The 25,834-nt window shown below is 39.1% G+C and overlaps 1 protein-coding gene across 2 annotated transcripts in view; it reads left to right on the top strand.

Moving 5' to 3' along the window:
- The window catches only part of ARHGAP24 (Rho GTPase activating protein 24), an 887,096-nt gene that overhangs the window by 300,150 nt on the left and 561,112 nt on the right, over positions 1-25,834 (top strand). Inside the window, exon 1 of one of the 2 annotated variants that reach the window (XM_004009967.6) lies at positions 10,266-10,668. The exons of the other annotated variant lie outside the window; for it this stretch is intronic. The gene's annotated coding sequence lies outside the window, so the exon portion shown is untranslated. Of the gene's footprint in view, positions 1-10,265; positions 10,669-25,834 lie in introns of those variants that run through there. 2 annotated transcript variants of the gene reach the window in all.

Here is a 25,834-nt window from a genome sequence, read left to right on the forward strand (position 1 = left end):
ATAACTTCTGAATATGACAACCTATTGAAAGGAGCTGTGTGCAGAAAAGCCTACATTTAGACAAACATTTTAGTTCTAAAGTTAAGTTTTTCATTAAAAATGAAAGATCAACATTGCTATAATCTTCCTTTCATTGAAATACCATAAATCCTTAGTCTCAAAAATTTTAAATTAATATAATCTTTGTGTGAAAAATATATGATTATTTTAGATAACCATTTGATTCTATTCTTAAAACCCAATGAAGCACATCATGAGAAATTAATAAGTCATTTTACACATGGCAGGTAGCTTAAACTTAAATGTTTGCTTTATAATATTAATTTTATAACAGGCCTAATGAAATAGATATTTTAACAATGATCCTCTAAAAGAAAAGCAGACACAGGAGAAAAAGGGCAACTTTTGAATTACTTTTAACCTACAGATTACATTTATCTAAATCTTGTCAAGTCTGGGTTAAGTAAGTATGGGAAATTTCAAGCCAAATGTAGTGTGTGTGTGTATGTGTGCTTAGTCATGTCAGACCTTTACAACCCCAAGGACTGTAGCCCATCAGGTTCCCCTGTCCATGGGATTTCCCAGGCAAGAATACTGGAGGGGGTTGCCAGAATTTGATAAGCGATTGAAGCTAATGGTTAAGATAAAAGGAATTTGTTGTTACTTTATGCTTTCCTCATGGAATGTTCAACTCAGGAACTATTTTAATGTTTGTAAACTGATTTTCAAGCATTTGATATTATCACTAAATTTCTGTTATTTGTTTATAAATAGTGAGTGCTTTTTCTATTATTGTCTATTCATGCACAGTGTAATGCATGTTAAGAAAAACCCACCTGGTAAGTACCTGGACAGTTTTCACATTAAATACATTCATTGTCTTCTGGTCTATACAGTAATGCATTGAGAATTTAGAGAACAAATGAGAAAAAATATAAAGTACGTCAAGACGTCTTCATATACCAGTTAAAGTGAAGGCTAGCGTCTGTCTAAAATAATGGTGTAATTTTATCATATGAAAGAATAAGCCTTTTGTTTGCCTCTGAAGATGATGCCAGCAACTTTCTGAGGCTTGATCTGAACCAAGAATAAATGTATTGTAGCATCATTTCTGCCTGAACTTCAAGGAAAAGGAAACATTTACTTTAAACTTTTAGGTTCACTCCTTCTCAGTGATTGTATATGAATTTCATGAAGGCACAGATAAGGCCTGAATTGACTTTGCATTCTGCCCAGGTCTCACATTTGGGAAGAGTTTAATGCTTTCAAATAGATGGGGAAACAATGGAAACAGTGAGAAACTTCATTTGTTTGGGCTCCAAAATCACTGTAGTTGGTGATTGCAGCCATGAAATTAAAAGACACTTGCTCCTTGAAAGAAAAGCTATGACCAACATAGACAGCATATTAAAAAGCAGAGACATTACTTTGTGACAAAGGTCTGTCCAGTCAAAGCTATGGTTTTTCCAGTAGTCAAGTATGGATGTGAGAGTTGGTCTATAAAGAAAGCTGAATGCTGAAGAATTGCTGCTTTTGAACTGTGGTGTTGGAGAAAACTCTTGAGAGTCCCTTAGACTGCATGATTAAACCAGTCAATCCTAAAGGAAATCAGTCCTGAATATTCATTGGAAGGACTGATGCTGAAGTTGAAACTCCAATACTTTGGCCACCTGATGCAAAGAGCTGACTTATTGGAAAAGACCCTGATGCTAGGAAAGATTGAAGGCAGGAGGAGAAGGGGATGACAGAGGATGAGATGGTTGGATGGCATCACCGACTCAATGGACATGAGTTTGAGCAAGCTATGGGAGTTGGTGATGGACAAGGAATCCTGGAGTGCTGCAGTCCATGGGATTGCAAAGATTCAGACATGACTGAGGAACCCAACTCTTAATGCTTTCAACCATATAAAGAAAGCACCCATGTACATAGCAACTGTTAATATCTACATTTTTGAATTTCTCATTCTCCCAATATTATTTTTCTTCATAAAATTTCCAATATTGGGCTTAACTACACTGAATTTCTAATTCCTTGTGTTAGAATTTGAGTATCCACAACATTTAAAAGGACTTAGGCAGGAACATGGGTAAACATTTACATTGATAGTGAATGTTTACATGACTGTAGTCTAAGCTTTAGACTTCAGCTCTGAGTCTCTACCCAGAAGGATCAGTGGAAACCGCCATCCCCCTGGGCCACTCACCTACCCCTCACAGGGTCTGGAGGTCCTCTCTTTGGGAGTTATTGATATTTCTCAGCTGTAGATCTCAGTTCTGCCGTCCACTCTCTTTCCTGGTGGCTGAGTCTGCTCCAGTGTTGGACCTCGAAGGCTCAGCTGGGTCTGATCTTGTAGTTGCTGCTGATGCTTTCACAGATGCTGAGCACCTTCTCCAACCCAGATAGGAGAGGATTTCTCTAAGTGAATCTTAAAATTATTTTACTGGGCTCCCCAAAGGTTGGTCTCATTTTCTGACTTTTGTTTAATTTTTTTTGAAAACCTCTTTCTTTAAGAATTTGGAATCACTTTCCCCAAGTTCAAGAGAATGGCTCATCTGATGTCCCATCTAGAAGCATCTTTCTTCCTTGAAAATGCATTGTTGAAGTCTTGGTCCTCTGTTTCTATCTCATTGGACATTTTCCCAACAAGAGCCATATAGAAGCCTCTTTCACTGGTCTGTCCATTCTTGAGTAAAACATACCAGACAGAGTGTCTTCCATTGAAGTCATCTAAGACAGACAGACTGCTCAGCATTTAGAAACTTCACCACCTCGTCTCCTCAGCCTCAACCCTTACCCTTTCAGCTCATTCCTTACTCCCAGCCCAACCTCTCCACTTTTGCAAAGCAAGCCTGCAAAAAGCTTGCTTGCTAGCATTTCTAAACTTTGAAAGAAATTGAGAAATTTGAGAACAGAAAAGGAGAGGATAATAATTTTTCAGTCCTATTTGGTTTTATTGTTTTTTTTGTGTGTGTGTGTGTGTGATTTGGTTTTTGTTTTGTTTTGTCTGCTTAATAGCCCACATCTTTAACTGCCCTTTGGTTACTACTATGGAATATTACTTTGAAAATCTTTCAGAAATTGCATTATTTTTGTTGATTTCCCAAGGAAGTTTATGTTTGGTAATTTTTCAAATATTGAAGAGCTAGTTATCTCCATCTCTGTTCTTTATGTAATCGACATCTATATTTTCTGTCTTAAACAGACTTCTAATGTCAAATTTTTCTCAGTTATACTGCAAGATCTTAAAACCAATAGTCATTTCTTAGGAAGTAATTTTCAAGTTTGTGAATTATCTAAATTGCCTGCTGTTTTTCCTGATATCTCTGCCTGTTTTGTGGCCAATTCACTGTTCATTAACACCTTCAGCAAATGATGAGCCAAGAGAGAAAGAGGGAGAAGAGTTATTTTTGTCATTTTTTTTGGAAATGTGAATAAAAGGTTTGGTAGGAAAGGACACTAAAATTAATACCTAAAGTAGGACTTAAAATTGGTCTGCAAGAGAATGATAGTTTTCCCTTCTCATAGAAGAATGTAATGATACAATTATTGTCAAGCACTTGACCAGTATAAGTGATGTGTGAAAGGGGAATTATGCTGTCTTTTGTATAGGGAGATGCTGCTGCTAACACCTGAATGAAAAGAATCCACAATTTGTACTCAAATGGCCTGAATTCAGGTCTTATCTTCACCCTTCATTAGCTTATATGATCCTGAACAAGGTGTATACAGTGTTTCTCTCTGATCTTTCTTGTGTAAAGAGTAAGCAATAACAGATTTTTCATAGGGCTGCTGCAATGAAAAGATATCACATATAGAAAGACACTTCAAAAACTCTAAGGAATACTCCTATCACTTTACAATTATAATCATTATTATTACTGTCATCATTAGTAATGTGTTTGAATGAATTATTTTGATTCATTGACACTTTCTTATTTAGTTTTCAAGCAGGACGGTTTAAAAAATTGATGATTATGTCTCCACTCTGTAATGAGAAAACATTTTATTTTATTAAACCTCACTAGTTTTAAGTTACTTAATGTCGACCTCCAAGTCTCTAGTTAACAGCCCAAACAAGATAAATAATATTTACTCAAGAATGGGATCAATTGTGCCTAATATCCAAAACCATTAATAGTCTTAACAGCTCAACTTTGAATCTAGACTGTATATTTCCCATCACTGGGACAAGAATCCATAATGAGGTAAATGTTTTTCTTTTTTTTTTTTTTTAATTTCAAATTATCTGAAACTAGATAAAGCAGGCAATTCTGAGGAAGGAAAAATGGAAAAGTAGGCAAAAAGTACACCCATTATTGAAAGAGCTTGGAATATGATGAAAATAGGATGAAATGAGGGCATTCTGAACAAATGATAAGGCTTAGAATATATGACACTGGAATTAAACACATGTAAAGAACTAACTTATCACTTACTTTCTATCTGCTTAAAAATGGAAACCACTTATAAGTCACACATAATTTAGGTAGCCTACAAGTAAATAATTTTTAGGAGCAGATGGTTTTATTTCAATGGCAGTGTTTAATTTTTGAATGGACACAAACTTAATGAGACGATTCCAACATGAGAATGAGCCTGAAATCTACAAAAAGGTTTGTATCTTGAGTCTAAGCCCATCTTGGTATTACTCAGATGGAATTATATTTTGAAATATTTTAAGTTTCATTTTAGTTTTTAACATTAAGAGCTGAGCCTGCGAGTGGAAAGCCTCATGTCTGGGGGAACGTTTCGCTCTGTGGGTGTGCACATGCATGTCTGTGTATATGGTGGGTGTGTTGGGGGGGGCGTGCATGCATATTTGTACTCAGGAAGAGAAAGAAGAGCTGGAATGTGAAGGACAGGAACATAAAGACTAGAGAAATTTTGAGTCAACAAGGTCAAAGAAATCCTAGACAGGGAGAAATTTAGAAATGGCCACTGAAAAAATGTGAAAGCATAAAGCAGGGAATTTTTCTGGGAGCTCACTGGAGGGAGTCCGCATATCTTGGAGGGGAGAGTTTGGTTCTTTAACATAATCCAGTAAATTCCACAGTCTGGCTCTAAACAGAATAAAAGAAAACCATTTTAATTGGAAACTGAGGTTTCCATTTGCAGCCCATGCAAAGACAATCTTGTTTTGGTTGATAATGTGAAGCAAACCATTATTTCACACACACACACACACACACACACACACACACGTGCATGCACACAGAGGTGAATAAACATTTAGATATACTCAAAATGTTAATAATACTTTTTCTCTGTATGGTGAGATCATGGCAATTTTTGATTTCTTCTTTTATGCTTTTTTGCAGCTCCCCAATTTCCTGAGTTGAACATATATTAATTTTGTAATTAGACAAAAAAACACTATTTTGAAAATGAATGTAATCATGGATTATTTTTGTGTGTGTGTGTGTGTATACCATCTAACTTGAAGACCTAGGGCTTTCCTAGTGGCTCAGATGGTAAAGAATCTGCCTGCAATGTGGGAGACCTAGGTTTGTTCCCTGGGTCAGGAAGATTCCCTGGAGAAGAGAATGGCTACCCACTCCAGTATTCTTGCCTGAAGAATGCTGTGGACAGAGGAGCCTGGCAGGGTAGAGTTCATGGGGTCGCAAAGAGTTGGATATGACTCAGTGACTAACACATAGGGGACAATGGAGTATGATACTGGCTGGAACTAAAAATAAATCCATTAGATAAAAGTTTATAATAATGGTTGATACTCTAGTCCATTCAGGATCTACATAGGTGTATTGCATGCTTGTTGCTTCAATTTGAAGGCCCTTGACTGAGAGCAGACCCGTGATGAAATTACAGGGGCAGGAAGGACTCCACCACCACAGGTGCCTGTCTGTGTTTTGCACTTTCTCTCCTTACTCATGGGGATTTGGCTGGATTTTTTGGCCCCAACATTTTAATAGTAGTAGCCCTACACCTTTTCCTAGATCATGTGATCCAAAGTATTAGGATGAGGGTGGGCACAAAACTCCCTTAATCTTTCCATATTTTATTTAGCTAAGACACCCCCTTCTCCTCCTGCCACCTTACTTTTCTCTCATTTGTGGGTTAATTGGGACTAGAAGACATCTCTCATGCAGATTCTAGCAATTTTAGAGAAATAAATTTGCAAACAGGAGACTTGAAAGGTTCTAACCAGGGTTGGATGCCAAAGTGATAGATACAGACTCAAAAAAACTGGATTTCACACTCCCCCCGACCCGCCAAAAAAAAAAAAAAATTCCCCTAGGAAATAAAAAGACAACCTGAACACTGAAGGTTTGAAACAGACTTGCACTATAGCACAGCCTTCTATCTTGATTCTGCAACCATATCTTGGCATATTCCAGTACCCACACAAATTCTGCATTGTTGGTGACAACCCGAAGGAAATGTTAGGATTTTGGCAATTCTTGACTATTCAGTTTTGTTACTGTGTTTTTTGCCCTCTTAGGAATTTATGTTTTCCCCAAAGAAAACATAATTAAATAGCCCCAGTATCTACTATTAATGGACAGTGGGTAACATGACAATACATTACTCTATGTGAAGATCTTCAAAGAATCTGGCAAGGAATCTTGTGGAAAACCTTACAATTTTTAGATTAGTAAAGTGCAATTAAAACACATTTTTAATCCATACTTGTTTTATAGTACTATTGGCCCCACATACTTGAAATATTAAAGTGATTGTACTAATTCTTGCTAAGGTTTCTCTAATTAAATTCTAAAGTAAGTGACAAGACAGAAATAGTGTCTGGGGGCTTTGTCTATGGATATTTTTCTGTCCTCAAGTCTGGCAATACTGATATCCAAACAACTTGATCAAGTATAATAAGGCCATTATCTGCTTTCTCTCCTCTTCCTCTCTCTCCTCCTCCACATACTTCTCCTCCTCTGTCTCCTTCTATTTCTTTTCTAGATTCCTGAACTCTCTCCGGTCTTAAAAGTATCATACATCCCCCTGTAAATCTCCTTGTAAAGCTTCTCAAACCTTGCATACCTTTTATACTCCTTCTGAGGATATGACTTAGAATCCTGGAAACTTAGCTTTTACCTTTGAAGCATTTGTGGGGTTTGTAGAGTTGGTCTGAAAAAGAAATGCCTTTAACTCTGAATTGAGTAGACTGGCAAAATCCAGCTTAAAGTGAAACCCAGGGCAAGTTCTCACCAGAGACCTTGGAAACTGAATGACAGACACCACACCCCCTGGAGTCTGTATCTATCACATTGGCATCCTCCCCTGGTCAGAACCTTTGAAGTCTCCTCTTTTTCAAATTTATTTCCCCTTTAAAGTTGCTAGAATCTGCATGAGAGATGTCTCCTAGTCCTAATTAATCCACAAATGAGAGAAAAGTAAGATGGCAGGAGGAGAAGGGGGTGACCGAGGATGAGATGGTTGGATGGCATCACCGACTCAATGGACATGAGTCTGAGTGAACTCCAGGAGATGGTGAAGGACAGGGAAGCCTGGCATGCTGCAGTCCCTGGGGTCGCAAAGAATCGGACACGACTGAGCAACTGAACAACAACAACAACATACTTAAGTCCTGTGGACAATCAAGCATTTTCTAGTTCAATTTATATGATTGGTGACAAAGATCTTTGCTAAATCCCTAAGGAGCTTCTAGAAAACAAATACAATGGCACTTTTCTTTCTGCAGAGAAATGATAGGGGAAGACAGGGTTTTGGTAGATATACCTTCCCTGCTGCTTAATCCTCAAGTGACAGTCTTCCCATTTTTCAGTTGTACTGTCTAGCTTAAGATAATCGCATACATCATACACATCAATGAAATGATGTCAGGTGGAAGGGAGAATACCAGACCACCTGACCTGCCTCCTGAGAAATCTGTGTGCAGGTCGAGAAGCAACAGTTAGAACTGGACATGGAACAACAGACTGGTTCCAACTGCCAAAGGAGTACGTCAAGGCTGTATATAGTTACCCTGATTATTTAACTTATATGCAGAGTATATCATGCAAAATGCCAGACTGGATGAACCACAAGCTGGAATCAAGATTTCTGGGAGAAATATCAATAACCTCAGATGTGCAGATGATACCACCCTTATGGCAGAAAGCAAAGAGGAACTGAAGAGCCTTTTGATGAAAGTGGAAGAGGAGAGTGAAAACACTTGCTTAAAATTCAACATTCAAAAAACTAAGATCATGGCATCCGTTCTCATCACTTCATGGCAAATAGATGGTGGAAACAGAGACTTTCTTTTCTTGGGCTCCAAAATCACTGCAAATAGTGACTACAGAGATGAAATTAAAAGACACTTGCTCCTTGGAAAAAAAGCTATGACCAACCTAGACAACATATTAAAACTAGAGACATTACTTTGCCAACAAAAGTCCATCTAGTCAAAACCAAAAGCCATGGTTTTTCCAGTAGTCATGTATGGATGTGAGATTTGGGCCATAAAGAAAGCTGAGCACTGAAGAATTGATGCTTTTGAACTGTGGTGTTGGAGAAAACTCTTGAGAGTCCCTTGGACTGCAAGGAGATCCAACAAGTCCATCCTAAAGGAGATCACGAAGAACTGACTGTTTAGAAAAGACTTTGATGCTGGGAAAGATTGAAGGCAGGAGGAGAAGGGGACAATGGAGAATGAGACAGTTGGATGGCATCACTGACTCAATGGACATGGGACTTGGTGATGGACAGGAAAGTCTGGTGTGCTGCAGTCCATGGCTTCGCAAAGCATTGGACGCGACTGAATGACTTAACTGAACTGGAAGGGATGGAGACGGAGGTCAGGAGATGTGAAAGCAAAGATCTTAGATGTGAGGGTGAGTCATAGAGGCATGTCTTAACCGTTTGGATTAGGGAATATCCGGTAATCATGTTGAGTTCAATTTTGTATTGTCTTGATTCTAAGTTGCTTGTGGTACTAGTTATATCCTGAATTAGGTTACCAACATGATAGCTTCCTTGTCTTTTCTAAATGTCAGAATCTTGAATCATTGACACATCATCCTGAGGCTCTTGGGACCCTCAAGTGTTTGCAGATTTCATTTTGGTTAATTTCACTATTTTCCAGCTTTCATCTAAAACCGCCCATTGGCACGTACCTGCCAGGCTGCAAGGTAGAATATGTAAAGCCATGAAGGTCATTTAGTCCTACCAATTAGAAAATAAGTTACACTGCTTCTGGGTAGGAATTCAACACACACTTTTAAAAAGAAATACCCAAAGAATTTTTTCCCTGCCAAGCTTAATTAGATGGTTGAGAATTCTTCCACCAGAAAATCAATTTTCTAGTGGGACATCAAGCCAGGATGAGACAGATCACCAGAAAGAAAGACTACAAGAAACCAGAAAAAGAGAGATAAAAGAAAAAAAAAAAGAAACACATGTGTCCACACAGACTTTTATTTTTGGTGTTTCTAAATTTAAATGTGTGCTTTTCCGTATCACTGGAGATCCATAGTGATGGTTTTTAAATACTTCAAAGCATATATATATATATATATATATATATATATATATATATATATATATTTGAATAGTTGAGTTGGCATTCCAGGTAATCAGTACTATAATATCTAATATCTAGATCTGAAATTCTTTTTCCTTTGGTGGTGGGAGGAGAGGGGGCTGCATCAGCAAAATATTTACTACTCCATCCTCTTTCTTTTATACTGCGTAATTTTGAGAGCTCTTAAACCATGATAAGGAAGTAATTATGCTTTGAATTTCTCTAAAGATCTAACTAGAGAGTATTCATCTAAATAAACATTTCTAGGAATACAGGTTTAATGACCCAGGTAATTCTGATTGGAGAAATAAGATTTTATACAGAGAGCTGACAGAAGCAAGTAAAACCTTGTGAGGTTTGGCCAAAGACATGCTGAGCTTCTAGGGGGCAAAGGGATATGTATTCGGCATCCCTTCTCCGCACGCACAGCCCCAGATTCACACCAACGTGTATCTGTGATATGAAAGAAATAAACGGGTCAAGTCAGCCTCGGGGGTACCGAAGCAGGGCTCTGTCTGGCTGTCGAGGGTCCGGGGACCGCCCCCTCACCCCCCACCCAGTGTCACCCAGGCTCTAAGATAACTCAGCAGAGAGGCGCTGGGCGAGGACTGGGCTCCTCTTGCCTCCCCCGTCGTGCGGCTCGAATCTTCTGAAGCTGCCAGTTGCCAAATGAAATCTGAAACCCCGGGCTGCGTCTGAGGGTTGGCCCCGCTCAGTTGTTCCAGCCTCTTGTACTGTATATTTACACATTCACACACAATCACTCTTTCTAACTTCTGGGACTCTTCTGTGCGCAACTGCTAGGATCTCTCAAGTGCATGTGGCAACTCAGCCCAGCTCCGGGTGGAAACCGGCGGCGGGGCTTCGGAGGGTATCGAAGGCCGGGGGAGCTGTCAAGACTGCGGCGGGGACCGGAGCGGATTGAGGCGCGGGCGGCTGGGGGGAACCACCCCCAACTTTCCACCCCAGCCGCAGCTGCTTCTGCCGCCGCGCATTTCCTCCGAAACCGCGGCTGCGGAGCTACCCAGTGCATGGGGCGCAATACTTCCCCTTGTTGTGGGAAGTAAGGAGACTGCCCTCCGCGCTTTATTATTTATTTTTTCCTGCTCGTCCTGGGGGTCTTTTTCTTCGGAGCAGTCGCCTTCCCTCTTCTGTCGTGCGCTCCGAGCAGGGTAAGCGACCTGGTTTGGGGCGTGGGGGGGAGTGATGTGCTCCGGGGTGACCTCGGGGGGCTGGGACCTGGCCTCGCCTGCGCCCCGGGGGGCTGCGGGCACAGCTGCGGGAGACGCGGGTGGGGGCTGCACGGGGCGAGGAGGGACCGCAGGAATCCCGTGCTGGTGCAGTGTGTGTGTGTGTGTGTGTGTGTGTGTGCGCGCGCGCGCGTACGCGTGCATGTAGATGATGGGGAACAATGCTCCTTTATTATTATTTTTAAAAGGAAGAAAACAGAGCAAGCTGATAGTACGCATTTCTAGGCTTAAAAATAGAAGGAAGGAATATAGACTCCTCACTATCTATCTGCCCCTCTATCTGCCCCCTTCGCTGCTCGTTTCTATTAGTGTCTTATATCAGGAGAGTTTTCTAGATAATAATTATTCAAAGGTATATTTTAATAGTAAATACTGTAATTGGAAACAAAGCCTTTGGGAATATTTGTTGAGTTTTCAGTCACCCAAAATAATTTCTTTAGATTTTTTAAAAGGAAACTTTTCGAGGAAGTATCTGACCGCTTTTGAGGATAGAGATATGTAATATGTTATCATTAAAAAAAAGAATACTACAGACTGCGTTTCTTGTACAAGTCCTCAAATATAAGGGTAGATAATATTACTCTGGATTCCTTAGAGTGATAGGTTTTCAATACCAGCTAGTAATAGGGAACCCAGACTGCCTTGTACTCTATGCATATATTAATTCATTTAAAATATCATTTCCAATATATTTCTGTTTCCATCATAGCTTACTATTTTTTTTTTTGGTAAATCTAGAAGGACATTATTATCTCATCTCTTTCTAAAATGAGGAAGTAAATAAATCATGTGTATTTGAAGTATAAAAGTTGCAAAGTGTCTGCTTATCCATAAGTAAAACAGTATGTGTTGCTATGTCTATTAAGTCGAACAAATTAATTGAAACCCAGGGATATTTACAGTAGAGTTAAGAGCTTTACTCAATTACTGAGAAGAAGATGGACAGATTAAATATAAACAATCTGTCTCCTGCTTCTAATTAGACCTCAAAACCAACCATTAAGGGCAAGAATGGGTGTTGGTATTAGGCTGGGCATCATAAAATATAAAACACACACAGTTAATATATTAGAAAAAGAACACAAATATAAAGATCACATTAGACTTATTAAGACCTCACTCTCCCTTTTAAATTTCTAAATACTTCCTCTTCTCTGGGGATATTTCAACCTCTAAGAAAGCCCAATAATACAATTCCCCTTTTTGTCTTCTCTGGGTGCCTGACCTTCAGGTAGCAAGCGGAGAAATCTGTTCTCTTTAGAGCCATTACTGAGTTGTCAGAGAATTTCCCTTAGACATCTTGGAGGACGGATGTACTGACAAAACCTTAAGATAAATAAAATCCTCTTACCCTTCAGAGAGGATGTCTTCTTGGTAGAAGACCTTTAAGTGGGAGTAAGGGGAAAACTGAACTTGTTCAGATCTGGACTTTAGTTTGAGGTTTGTGTAAGGAATACACAGCTAGAGTGATTAAAAGAAGGAGACTCTGTGGTCCTTTCTATGTGGGAAAGCCTGCTGAAACTCAGTCTTGTCCTTGGCTTTCAACTGTGTTGTTTGGTTTTATTACTTAATCACAGGGGCTTGGGTTTGAGAGGAGGATGGTTTCTCAGTTATGTTCTTGTGGGCTGTATATACAGTGAATTTGAACAATTTTGAACATACAGATTTGATAATAAGCGGGGGTGAGAACTGTGTTCTCAAGAAAAAACAAAGTCAGCGCAGAACAAATAGTGATGCACCCTTTTAGACAAGAGTGTAAACTTCAGTGTAAAAGTAGAAAGTGTTCTGGACTGTAATTCCCAGTGAAATTCTTTCAGGTTTTGCTCAGGAGAGCAGTGGTCAAAACTCAGAGAGTTCTTATGGTCAAGGTCTCATTGATTATGTGATCTTGGATTCTTCAGGGTGAAGGGAGAGGGTTAGGGAGGTGGGGGCGGGGTGGGGCAGGAAGGGCTAGGAATGTGCAGCAGGTGGTAATGAGTGGCTTGAGTCTGTTTATTTTGCTGTCTTGGCCAAAGCCTAGTTTGTTGTTTACCAACAGTGTTCTGAATAGCTTGGCTGTGACCTACTGGCCCACTGAAGTGTGTTTTCTTTCTGGTTCTGTTAGTGTCCTGATTAGTTTCTCAGGGCTGAAAGTACATAGTGCTGCTGCAAGGTCCTGGTGATACATCTGGTTCTTGTTCTTCATGTTTGCAGTGCTGTAGGACCCTCTTTGTTACCTGTGGTTGTTCTCCTGTGGTTTCTTTTATGGCCAGTGTTGAAGGGTTCTTTTCCCACGAGTTAAGCTTCTGCAATGCTGTTTCCTTCTTTCTGCCATGTTTCAGTTTTTTGGTAAAGCTGAATGCCTTGGAAAAATAAAATGGAAGAGGTGGGTGGAGGCCCAGCTTGGAGCCCGGTAAGGAGAGCATGTATGCAAGCAAAGTCACTTCAGGCATGGCAGACTCTTTGCGACCCCATGGACCATAGCCCCCCAGGCTCCTCTGTCCATGGGATTCTTCAGGCAAGAATTTTAGAGTAGGTTGCCATGCCCTTCTGCAGGGCATCTTCCAGACCCAGGTATCGATCCCTAGTGTCTACATCTCCTGCATTGGCAGGAGGGTTCTTTACCACTACTGCCACCTGGGAAACCCCTAAGTAGGGAGGGACAGCCACCCAGTTGGTCACATATAAGTGTGGAGAAGCTTGATAATAACAAGAACCTGAGGCAGCCATTCTATCCTGATCACCTTTTACTGAGGAAAAAGCAGAAGAGATTTAAAATAAAAAAGATGCCTGTTTACACTTAAATTTGTGATTAAATGATTAATATTTCTCCTGGATGGAGAAAGGTATTTAAAATTAAAGTCATAAATAGGCCACTTAGCCATGAAGTTAATGTTCTTCATGGGAAGAGTTGGGCTTTCAAATTGAGTCTGGAATGGTAACCCATCTGTCTTTGCTATATAAACTCAAACTTTACAAGATTATGATGGTTTCAGCACTAAATAAAAGCCCATTTGGAAGTGGAGGGATTATTGTGATGAAGTCAATGTTCAGTTTTCAGAGGATACTGTGCACATGTGTGTTTTAAGCAGTATCTCCATTCTACTGTGGCATTGCCACAATTAATCTTTACAAAGTACAGATCTAATTGTGTAAGCCCCGTGTTCTAAAACCTGTGATAGACCCCAGAGACCTATAACAGCAACTCTAAATGCCTTAGTACAGGGACTAAAAGCTCTTCAAAGCCCTTGATTTTTAGCTGTGTCTGCCTACACCAAAGACCCTCACTCTTTATACTTCTTATTTCTTGCTTCTGGATTTCATTCTCCTGAAATATCTTCTGCCTGGAAAGCCCCTGTTGATTATCAGTGGTCCACTTCAAGTGGACCTTCCTTTGGAAGACTTGCCCAATTCCATGCAGGAAGAGTTAATCATGTCATCTTATCTGCTTCTGTAATGTCTTAAACATACCATGAATGATTATTTTAATAATGTTAATGTACCCTTCCCCAGCCAGCTACAGTGAGTTCCTTAATAGGTGTATTGGTGGTGGTGGGAATACCTGTATCTAGCTCCCAGAACAGAGTATGAATCATATAGACATCTATTAATGTTTCCTTAGTAAGTGAGCAAGCAAAGACATGAATGAAGAAAGCAGTGGTAGACTCCAACTTATGCAGGTAGCTATTTCCCCAAAGTTCATTTGAAAAAATGTCTATTTGGACTCAGAGTTCATTTTCTAAAGGTAATAATGCTACCAAATATAGTTCACTTTCCAGACTGGCTTACACAAGCCTATTTTATTTCTGTAATAGATGAAATATTGTGTTTTTACTATTCTAAAGTAAAAGCAAAACAAAAAATCTAGAGTGGAACCAATTTTTTTTTCCTCTTTGAAATTACAAAATACTCTTGAGTTTAAAGAGAGTAGAAACTGTTAGAATAAATAAACATCTCCCACAATTATTTTTTATATTATACTGTAAAATCTCTAATCTGCTGTATCCCAGTGGGAGGTCCTAGATTTAGCTGTGAGGACTAATAATGGAGTTGAATTGGAGATCCTGTTGCCTGTGGACTGGGTAATAATCTTAATTAATAAAACAAAATAGAAGTACTAATTTGGGCTATTTAATAATTATCTTGAATGCTAGTGCTTGAGGGAATCAAATTTAATTAAAGTAGAATGTGAAGGTGGATGGAGAGGAGGAAATTCAGAAAGGCACCTTCCTTCCTTTTGCTGATTTTTAAAATTATATTGGTTTTATTTCTATCTCCTTTGATCATTTATGCTCAAAGTTCCTTCCTGAAAAAAATTTGTCTACAATTATTTATACTGCCTAACATGTAGAAGGGGGGAGGTATATGTGCTTTGAGCCAAAATACAAATGGTTTTATCTTCAGAACTGTGATACTTTTGTCACTTGTATACTTGCCGTTTAACATGTGGATAATTTTTCAATAAAGAATGCATAATACTTGTGTTTCAGGCACTATCCAGGGACCATATATAGTTCATGTTGCTCTTTATATAGTATCTCTGAGGAGACTGGACAAGCAACCATTGATATTTAAAAGTAATAGTCTACTCAGCTTTCTAAATCTTCCATGCTCTCTATTTTTATCAAATTGAAAATTTACCCTTCCTAATCATGTTGCAACTCCTTTTTATTACGTTGTCTTCATTCACTGTGGTTTAATATAATACTTTTTACTTTTTGCAGGGAGTCAGTTGAAAAGAGATGGGCTCCATGGAAAATATCTTGGTGCTTTTTGTTATGTACTTCAATATCCCTTATGTAAAGATCTCTACAAATCCATCTTTGCTTTTACTGCTTTAGAAAATGTGTCTCTTCTGATTAGCTAGTGTTGCTTCTTTTCTTAGAAGAACAGAGGCTAAAAATCACCATGTTTATCATTTTAGTTTGTCATCCAAGAACTCAGCATTAAATTTCATGCACAATTATACCTTAGTTGAGGTTTTCTAATAATGTGGTTCACATCCTTTTAGCCTACTTTAATGATCTTAAAATACCCATAACTTTTAAAAGTTAGCTTAAATGCATTATGGAAATAGGCTGAATTTCCTCCATTTTACTTTTTTTAGTATGTTGTTGTTTAGTTGGCTAAGTTGTGTCTGACTCTTTTGAGGCCCCATAGACTGTAGCCCCTCAGGCCCCTCTCTCCATGGGGTTTTCCAGGCAAGAATACTGCAATGGGTTGCCATCTACTACTCCAGGGGATCTTCCCAACCCAGGGATGAATCCTGCATCTCCTATGTCCCCTGCATTGGCAGGCAAATTCTTGACCACTGTGCAACCTGGGAAGCACAACTTTTTTTTAGACATGTAGTTAAATATGTATAAAATTTTATTTTGTAGCTTCAGTTTAGTATTTCAGAGCCAATAGTTTTTCCAGATTATTTTTTATAGTTTCTTGAATCATTCTAAGTACTGTTTTTATACTCCCTGATAGATAAAATGGCCTTGCCTGAAATACGATATTTCTTGAAGACCTTAGAAAGAAAATCATGTCTGAGTAATTTTGAAAGCAAATACTTCAGAGCAAACATGTGAGTTCTTTTCAATATGCATATTGTGATTGTATAGAAGAGTGCCCTCAGGAATATCTCTGAGAAGCATATTTCTTTTTCTTACAAGTAAGATCTATCAATAGATTGAAGTAAAAGTCATAATTAAGATCTGTAATTAGGGCTGTATTCTGCCCATCAAATTGAGTTTTCAGTTAAAGAAAGTAGTTTCTCAAATTTCCCATGGAGGCGAAATAACTCTCATTCTGTCTTGAGTTTTTCTGCCTCTTTAAGTCACACAGACTCGTAATAATAATCACGCTAACTAATCAAGTACCTGCTAAGTACCAAGCACTCCATGGGAGTTTTATTTATTTTTTCAATATACTACTTCGAATTCTAGGAATAGTTAGAAATAATTAGTAATTCTAGAAGTAAGCTATGTTATATCTAATTCAGATATGTTATTTCCACTCTGTGAGTATGTTTAGGTTCAAACAGGTAAAACTTACTCAAGCTATTATTGTTAATACGAGGTAATAGAGTTGAGAAAACCAGATCTATCTGAATCCAAATACCCTGTCATTTTTCTAATATGTCACCTTCTCAGTGCTTTTCTATTAATTTTAGAATGATAATCTGTGTTTCAATGTGCTTGACATATAGTGCAGACCCTGGTCCCAATATGGTCTCAAAGAACTGGCCTTGAAGTTCTCCATAGATCTTTTAGATGACAGTGTTATGCTGATGGGTTGGGGCCCGTGGGATGGATTGCCACTATCAAGGTTCACTCATAGTAATTGGCTTGACCAGATTTTATCTTCTGGTGAGAGGTGAACAGCAAAGATATGGTCCGTGTAACTCCAATGATTTATTTGTTGTTCAGTCACTCAGTCGTGTCCAACTCTTTGTGACCCCATGGACTGCAGCACGCCAGCCTTCCCTGTCCTTCACCATCTCCCAGAGCTTTCTTCAAACTCATGTCCACTGAGTCGGTGATGCCATCCAACCATCTCATCCTCTGTTGTCCCCTTCTCCTACTGCCTTCAATCTTTCCCAGCATCAGCGTCTTTTCCAGTGAGTCAGCTCTTCACATCAGGTGGCCAAAATATTGGAGTTTCAGCTTCAGCATCAGTCCTTCCAATGAATATTCAGGACTGATTTCCTTTAGGATGGAGTGATTTGATCTCCTTGCAGTCCAAGGCACTCTCAAGAGTCTTCTCCAACACCACAGTTCAGAAGCATCAATTCTTTGGCATTCAGCCTTCTTTATGGTCCAGCTGTCACATCCATGCATGACTACTGGAAAAACCATGTAGGATAAAACCAGTGATTTATCCTTATTGCTTAATTCCCAGACTTTTGCCCTTAGGGCAAGAGATTTATATGTGAAATAATACCAGGAAACTCAGGTAAGGGGAGGTCTTCTTTTTTTTCAGGTGAAACTTCTCATATATCTACTTTTAATACTAGTTCATCAAATTATATTAAAGATGTGATTTTAAAGGTGCAGGCCTTCTATAGTATTTTCATGAACAGTGTACTCTATTATAGTAAACCAAGCTTATATCCACCGTTAAGTATATCCCTGGAATACTGTGAGAAACAGATGGAGGTAGTGGAGAGAGAAGAGGTAGGTGGTCCTAGGGTTGAGGACTAGGGACTCAACTTGAAAAAGCTGAAATAATATATATTTTCAAGAACCTCCATATTGTTCTCCATAGTGGCTTTACAAATTTACATTCCCACCAAGAGTGTACTAGGGTTCCCTTTTCTCCACATACTCACCAACATTTATTATTATTATTATTTTGATGACAGTCATTTTGACCAGTGTGGGGTAATGTCTTATTATGGTTTTGGTTTGTGTTTCCCTGAGGATTAGTTACATTCAGTGAACACTTTTTCATGTGCTTGTTAACCATCTGAATGTTTTCTTTGGAGAAATGTTTCTCTGGGCCTTCTGTCCATTTTAAAATCATTTTTTATATGGAGTTGTACAAGCTCTTTGGGCTTCCCAGGAGGTGCTGTGGTAAAGAACCTGCCTGAACTGCAGGAGATGCAAGAGATATGGGTTCGATCCCTAAGTCAGGGAGATCCTCTGCAGAAAGAAAAGGCAACCCACTCCAGTATTCTTGCCTGGAAAGTCTCATGGACAGAGAGGAGCCTGTGGGTAGCAGTCCATGGGGTCACAAAGAGTCAGTCAGGACTGAGCACCAGCATGAGACACAGGGTGATTTCTTTATATACCTGGGTACACATCTGAAGTAGGCAAGAACATGAATACGAAAAGATAGATTATGCACCCAACGTTCATAGCAGCATTACTTACAATAGTCAAGGTATGGAAGGAACCTGTGTCGCATTCTTGTCGCTCAGTCATCTTTGACTCTTTGTGGCCCCATGGAATTTTCCAGGCAAGAGTAACGGAGTGGGGTGCCATTTTCTACTCCAGGGAATCTTCCAAACCCAGGGAATGGACTGCATCTCTTTGAGTCTCCTGCATTGGGAGGTGGATTCTTTACCACTAGCATGACCTGGGAAGTTCATGGAAGGAACCTAGGTATCCATCAACAGATGAATGGATAAAGAGATGGGGCGTTTATACACAATGGAATATTATACAGCCATTAGTAAAGAATGAATTTTTTGTCATTTACAACAAAATGGATAGACCTGGAGAGTATTATGCTTATTGAAGTAAGACAAATACCATATGTTTTCAGTTATATATGGAATCTAAACAAGTAAAACAAATGAAGAAATATAACAAAACAGAAATAGATTCACAGATAGAGAACAAGCTAGTGGTTACCACTGGGGGAGTGGGAGTGAGGCCAGATAGGGGAAAAGGATTAAGAGGTACAGCCTACTAGGTATAAAATAAATAAGATACAATGATATAATATACAGCATGGTGAATATAGACAGTATTTTATAATATGTTTAAATGGAGTATAATCTGTAAAAGTAGAATTCACTATGTTATAAAACTGAAACTTTCTATCATAAATAGACTATATTTTGATGAAAACCAAGATCAGAAAAAGCTGAAATACAGAAAGAAGGGATTATTTCTTTGGGTGTAGCAATTGAGAAGGGGAGAAAGGTTGAGTTCTTGGTGACAGTATTCACTGGACACACTGAAATGAAATGGACTGCAGGGAAAGTAATTTCAAAGCTAGTCTTTCTCAAGATAGGAGTGTTTATCCCAGAAACTGTTGGAGGGCATGTCACTCCTGTTTTTAATGATATAGAGAAAAAAATTCTCCAACTCCCTTGAGGTGTCATTTTTGATTGTTCTATTGTGCAGGGAATATCTGGTTTTAAAATTTCTTCCGTGAAGAAACTTCTAGGAGGAAAAGATGACCTAGGGGAGCCAAAGGAGCTTGATGTTATCTTGTTGCACCTAATTGCATAAAAGCAGGATTTAGCCACAGGAGTACTGCCTTTAGAATTCCTTTTTGGTTTTTGTATCCCATTGTGGTTTATTGCCTGGAGAATCCCAGGGATGGGGGAGCCTCGTGGGCTGCCATCTGTGGGGTCGCACAAAGTTGGACACGACTGAAGTGACTTAGCAGCAGCAGCAGCAGCAGTGGTTTATTACAGGGCTTCCCAGGTGGCACCAGTGGTTAAGAACCCACCTGCCAACACGGGAGACATAAGAGACATAGGTTTGATCCCTGGGTTAGGAAATCCTGTGGAAGGTTGCATGGCAACCCACTCCAGTTTTCTTGCCTCAAGAATCCCATGGACAGAGGAGCCTGGTGGGCTATAGTCCATAGGGTCGCAAAGATTCAGACACGACTGAAGTGACTTAGCAGGCACACACGCATGCACACGGTTTATTACTGTGAAATGGTCAAGTGCAATGCCGGCAATGTTATACAAAGGCAATTATGGGTATCCAGAAGGACTAGCCTTCTCACGTTCACGATTTATTGATTAGAGATTTCATACTTTGGTAACAACTTATACTTTCATCATGGAGTAACTTTTCTGTGTTTGTAGGGTTAGGTTTGAGTTGACAGGTTCTGTGGGGGAGCCTTGGACACTGATGCCTAGAAACAGGTGGGGGTTGTGAAGAATTATCTGGGGAAGGAGCTCTGAGGACTCCCTCTCAACAGAGGGAGCTGCTGGAGGAGGATGGATGGGAGAAAGGGAGAAGCAAGGTCACAGGATGATAAGTGTCAGAAATCAAAGACTCAGGAGAAAAGGCAAATCCAGAGACAGTGCTGGAAACTAAAATTCGAGGGCAGGGAGGCAGCATATGATGTGACAAAGAAGAATGAATCTCTGTGTTTAATAATAGATAGCAATTATTAAAGCCTTACTATGTGCTAGTTATGCCAAGCTCTTGCATGGGTTATCACCTTTAATCTTCAAGCTCCCACGTGAATAGGAGCTATTATTTTCTTTTATAGGTGGGAAAACTGGAACTGGGAACTTCTTTGGTGGTCCTGTGGTTAAGACTTCACCTTCTAGTGCAGAGGTTGTGAGTTTCATCCCTGGTCAGGGATGCCATATGTCTCATGGTCAAAAAATCAAAACAGAAAACAGTATTGCAACAAATTCAGGAGAGGCTTTAAAAATGGTCCTCATAAAAAAAAAAAATCAGACATTAAAAAACAAAAACAAAAACTGAAACTTGGGAAGTCTTTGTAATTTACCAAAGTCATACAGCCACTAAGTGGTAGATGTGGGACTCAAAACTAAAGTATCTTACTGTGAGATATTATACCATACTTTATCACTATGTTCTGGAATTACACAAAGCCCTATAACCTTGGGCAAGTTGTGTTAACCTCTGTGAACCACAGATTCCCTCTCTGTGAAATGGGCATTTACTAATATCTACTCCATAGTGTTGTTATAGGCTTTTAATTTATGAAGTGAGCTTGAGCATTGCCTGTAAGATACTGGAAGTGTATCTAGCATTTGGTAAATGTCAATACATGTCAACAGTTATTATTATTAAATTTCATGATGAACATGGGATTCTAGAGCAGTATTTTTCAAAATATAGATCTTGATGCATCAGTGGTTCATGACCACTTTTCAATGAAAAGGGATAGAACAGGATGGAATGGAATGGAAAAATCAGGGTTCATTATATATAGTAAAAGTAAGAATTCACACATTTTAATATTCAGTTTTTAAAATGTGGGTGTAAGTATCTCACACTCTGGGTAAAAATGAAAAATGTACTTATTATTATTAATAACTGTCAAGATAAAGTATTTTAAAAATCCTTTAAAGTAGCAGTTCAGAGCAGTTCAGAGTGTGATCTCAAGACCAAAAGCATCAGTTTCACCTGGGATCTTGTTAGAAATGCAATTACTGAGACCTACCTGAACCCAGCCATATGAGTTTTAACAAGAACCTCAGATGATTAAAGACTATTACCTATTCAAAAGTGGTGCTGGGAAATCATGATAAAATTAGGTAAGGATATATCTAAATTACTTAAGAGCAGTTAGAAGAACATATTGTTTTATATTGACTGTAGCTGTTAATTCTCTATAAAATGCTTTTCTGTGTCTGGTGACTTTAGTTTTGTGTAGTCTTTTCTCCTATTTTTTTCTATGCTGTCCTCTCATGGTTCAGGTGGCTGAGTCCCACAGAAGTCACTTCTTTTGTATATAGAAGGACATTGAGTAGTTAGATCTGTACTTTCTTCTCGAACTACAAGATAAAAGCTTAATATTCTTTGGGAGTAGCCCAGAGCCCTGAATATCTAAGCTGTACTCAATTTGAAACATTTTAATGATAATAGTCCAGATGCCTGAACAGCTGTGAAACTGGGAATTGAATTAAGAACTCATAAAAAACTGCATTCAGTATTTTACTGAGATATTTATTTTGAAAAGTACACGCAGGCAGAGACTGGCAATCTAGTTAATGCAGTACTAATACTGATGACAAACAGCAACAACAAAAATCTATTCTGGTAAAAATGGAAGTCATATAAATTTTTATAAAGAGATGTTTTTCCTAATAATGAAAACAATGAATGTGTTTAAGGTATTTATTGACTGTATGTCATTACTTTGAAGAGAGAGCAGGTAATATTGAATTGACTAGTTTTTGTTCATTATTTTTGTGTTTACTGTCGTGTTTGATTTTCGGTTGGAAGGTCAAGGTGAAAGTGTTAGTTGGTCAGTTGTGTCTGACTCTTTCTGACCCCATGAGCTGTAACCTACCAGGCTCCTCTGTCCATGGAATTTCTTAGGCAAGAACACTGGAGTGGGTAGCCATTCCCTTCTCTGGGGATCTTCCTGGCCCAGGAATTGAACCCCAGTCTCCTGTACTGGCAAGTGGATTCTTTATATCCTGAGCCACCAGGGAAGCCCTTCGGTTGGGGGGTGTATTTACTTTAAGACGTGGAAGAATTATGTTTGAAAATACAGCATTCAGGTTCACTAGAAAAGGTTTGAGGATTTTCTTTTCCATTTCTTTAAATGAGCATTTCCTTGGATTTTTTAAAAACTACTTTTTTTTTTTACATTTTTATTTTATTTTTATTTTTTGCTTTGTGTTATCTTCTCTTTTTTTTCTAATTTTATTTTATTTTTTTACTTTACAATACTGTATTGGTTTTGAGATACATCAGCATGAATCTGCCATGGGTGTACATAAGTTCCCACTACTTTTTAATAAATATATATTAACTTTTCTATTTTTATTTTATCTTACATTGTTATTGGAGAATACAACAATATTGTGTTATATTCTACTGTACAGAAAAGTGAATCAGCTATATGTATGCATGATGCCCTCTTTCTTGGATTTCTCTCCCATTCAGGTCCCCACAGAGCACTGAGTGGAGTTCCCTGCACTGCACAGTAGGCTCATTAGTTATCTACTTTATACATAGTATCAGTAGTGTACATGTGTTAATCCCACTCTCCCAATTCACCCACCTCTTCCACCCTCGGTATTCACACTTTTGTAGTGTGTGAAAATGTTTGTAGGAGAGAATTGTCAGAAAGAATCAGTTTCAGGGGTAAGAAAGTCTACCTCTGGCTCACTGCAGGTAAGATTTTATATTGAAACCATACCTATGGCTGATTCATGTTGATGTGTGGCAGAAACCATCCTCCAATTAAAAATAAAATAAAATAAAATAAAAACAATGGCTTGAGAGATGTTTCAAAAGATCCTTCTTTGCTTTGTAATCTATGATTAGGGAAGATTGAATGGGAAGGGGCTAGAATGAGGTGGCTCTGGTCCTACTTCTGGTATTAATTAGCATCTGTGAACTCAGGCAAATCATTTCCTTTTTCTGGACTTTAGTCTCCTTATCTGTAAAATAAAGGTGTCAGAGTAAATGCTTTCTAAGATTGTTCCAGCTTTGAAAAAGCCTCTGTGGCTAAATGGTAGTATGCTTCTTTGAAACAATTTTGATAAGAGTATAGCTGTGTGTGTTATTTCCAGGGCTCTGAAAATCGGATGTTGCCTTTATGTAGGAGTGAGGATCTGGAATTCTCTAGATTACATGATAAAGTTTAGCCTGACCTTTCCTTGTGCCAGTGAGCTAGTTTTTACCATGGGTGGCACTACTTAGTAGGAGGCTTTTGAGAATGTATGAGAGTATGTTTGGTTATAACAATGACTGGGTGAAGCTACTGGTAGTCGTTGCCCAGGGGTCAAGAATGCTATATGTCTTACAGCGTGACAGTCCCTCACTGCAAAGAATATTCTTTCCTGAAATGCCAAAAACATCCACTGCAAAACCCCAGCAAATAAAGTGAAAAGATTGAGCTGTAACTCCATATTTTATAAAGTCAACTGGGAAATTGTAATGAAGTTGTTGTATACTTTCTGCTATAACACAAATGCAAACCCTGGCTATTGTTAGATGACAACCGGTGTTTATGATGCATGGCAGAGAACAGCCTTCAGTTCGAAGCTCTATATATTGACAATGCAATAGGAAAAGCAGCAACATCTCAGTTCTGTTAGTACAGAGTGCAAATATAACTTGAAGACACACTAGGAATAGTTTCTTTGAGTGTGAAGTTCAGTTCAGTTCAGTCATTCAGTCGTGTCTGACTCTTTGCGACCCCATGAATTGCAGCACGCCAGGCCTCCCTGTCCATCACCAGCTCCTGGAGTTCACTCAGACTCACGTCCAACGAGTCGGTGATGCCATCCAGCCATCTCATCCTCTGTTGTCCCCTTTTCTCTTGCCCCCAATCCCTCCCAGCACCAGTCTTTTCCAATAAGTCAACTCTTTGCATGAGGTGGCCAAAGTACTGGAGTTTCAGCTTTAGCATCATTCCTTCCAAAGAACACCCACATCCAGGGCTGATCTCCTTCAGAATGGACTGGTTGGATCTCCTTGCAGTCCAAGGGACTCTCAAGAGTCTTCTCCAACACCACAGTTCAAAAGCATCAATTCTTCAGCGCTCAGCTTTCTTCACAGTCCAACTCTCACATCCACACAAGACCACTGGAAAAACCATAGCCTTGACTAGACGGACCTTTGTTGGCAAAGTAATGTCTCTGCTTTTCAATATGCTATCTAGGTTGGTCATAACTTTTCTTCCAAGGAGTAAGCGTCTTTTAATTTCATGGCTGCAGTCACCATCTGCAGTGATTTTGGAGCCCCCAAAATAAAGTCTGACACTGTTTCCACTGTTTCCCCATCTGTTTCCCATGAAGTGATGGGACCAGATGCCATAATCTTCGTTTTCTGAATGTTGAGCTTTAAGCCAACTTTTTCACTCTCCTCTTTCACTTTCATCAAGAGGCTTTTTAGTTCCTCTTCACTTTCTGCCATAAGGGTGGTGTCATCTGCATATCTGAGGTTATTAGTATTTCTCCTGGCAATCTTGATTCCAGTTTGTGCTTCTTCCAGCTGAGTGTTTCCCATGATATATACTCTGCATATAAATTAAATAAGCAGGGTGACAATATACAGCCTTGACATACTCCTTTTCCTATTTGGAACCAGTCTGTTGTTCCATGTCCAGTTCTAACCATTGCTTCCTGACCTGCATATAGGTTTCTCTTCTGCCAAATCACTTGCAGAAGTTTCCATTCAATGCAACTGGACATTTCTTGGGTTCAAATAGTGCCAGGATGAAGGATCAATACATAGTGCCAGGATCAATATGTAGATTTGATTCTCTGTGATAAGAAATACTACTTGCTTAATAGTTTTGCACATGATGGTGAGTGACATGAACTCTTCCTTCTCTGGCCTCCTCTGCCCTTGTGTTGCCCTCGTAGATTCTGGGTCAGGTTAAGGATAGAGCCCACTCAGCAAAGTGACTCCCCTGGGGCCACCCCAAAGATTCTGGTAACATTTTCAAATTTGACATGAACTTTGCTTTGGAATCATTTAAGTCACAGGATCATTTTCTTTCCTTTTTTTCCCTCTCTTCCATCTTTCTTTTTGTGTTTGTGGACTCCTTGCTCTGTTAATGTGTGGCTCAGTGATAATGAATCCACCTGTCAATGCAGGAGATTCAGGAAATGCAGGTTCCATCCCTGGGTCCCTTAGGTCCCCTGCAGGAGGAAATGGCATCACACTCTAGTATTCTTGCCTGGAAAATTTCATGGACAGAGGAG

This window comes from Ovis aries, chromosome 6, assembly GCF_016772045.2.
Source record: "Ovis aries strain OAR_USU_Benz2616 breed Rambouillet chromosome 6, ARS-UI_Ramb_v3.0, whole genome shotgun sequence".
Taxonomy (NCBI): domain Eukaryota; kingdom Metazoa; phylum Chordata; class Mammalia; order Artiodactyla; family Bovidae; genus Ovis; species Ovis aries.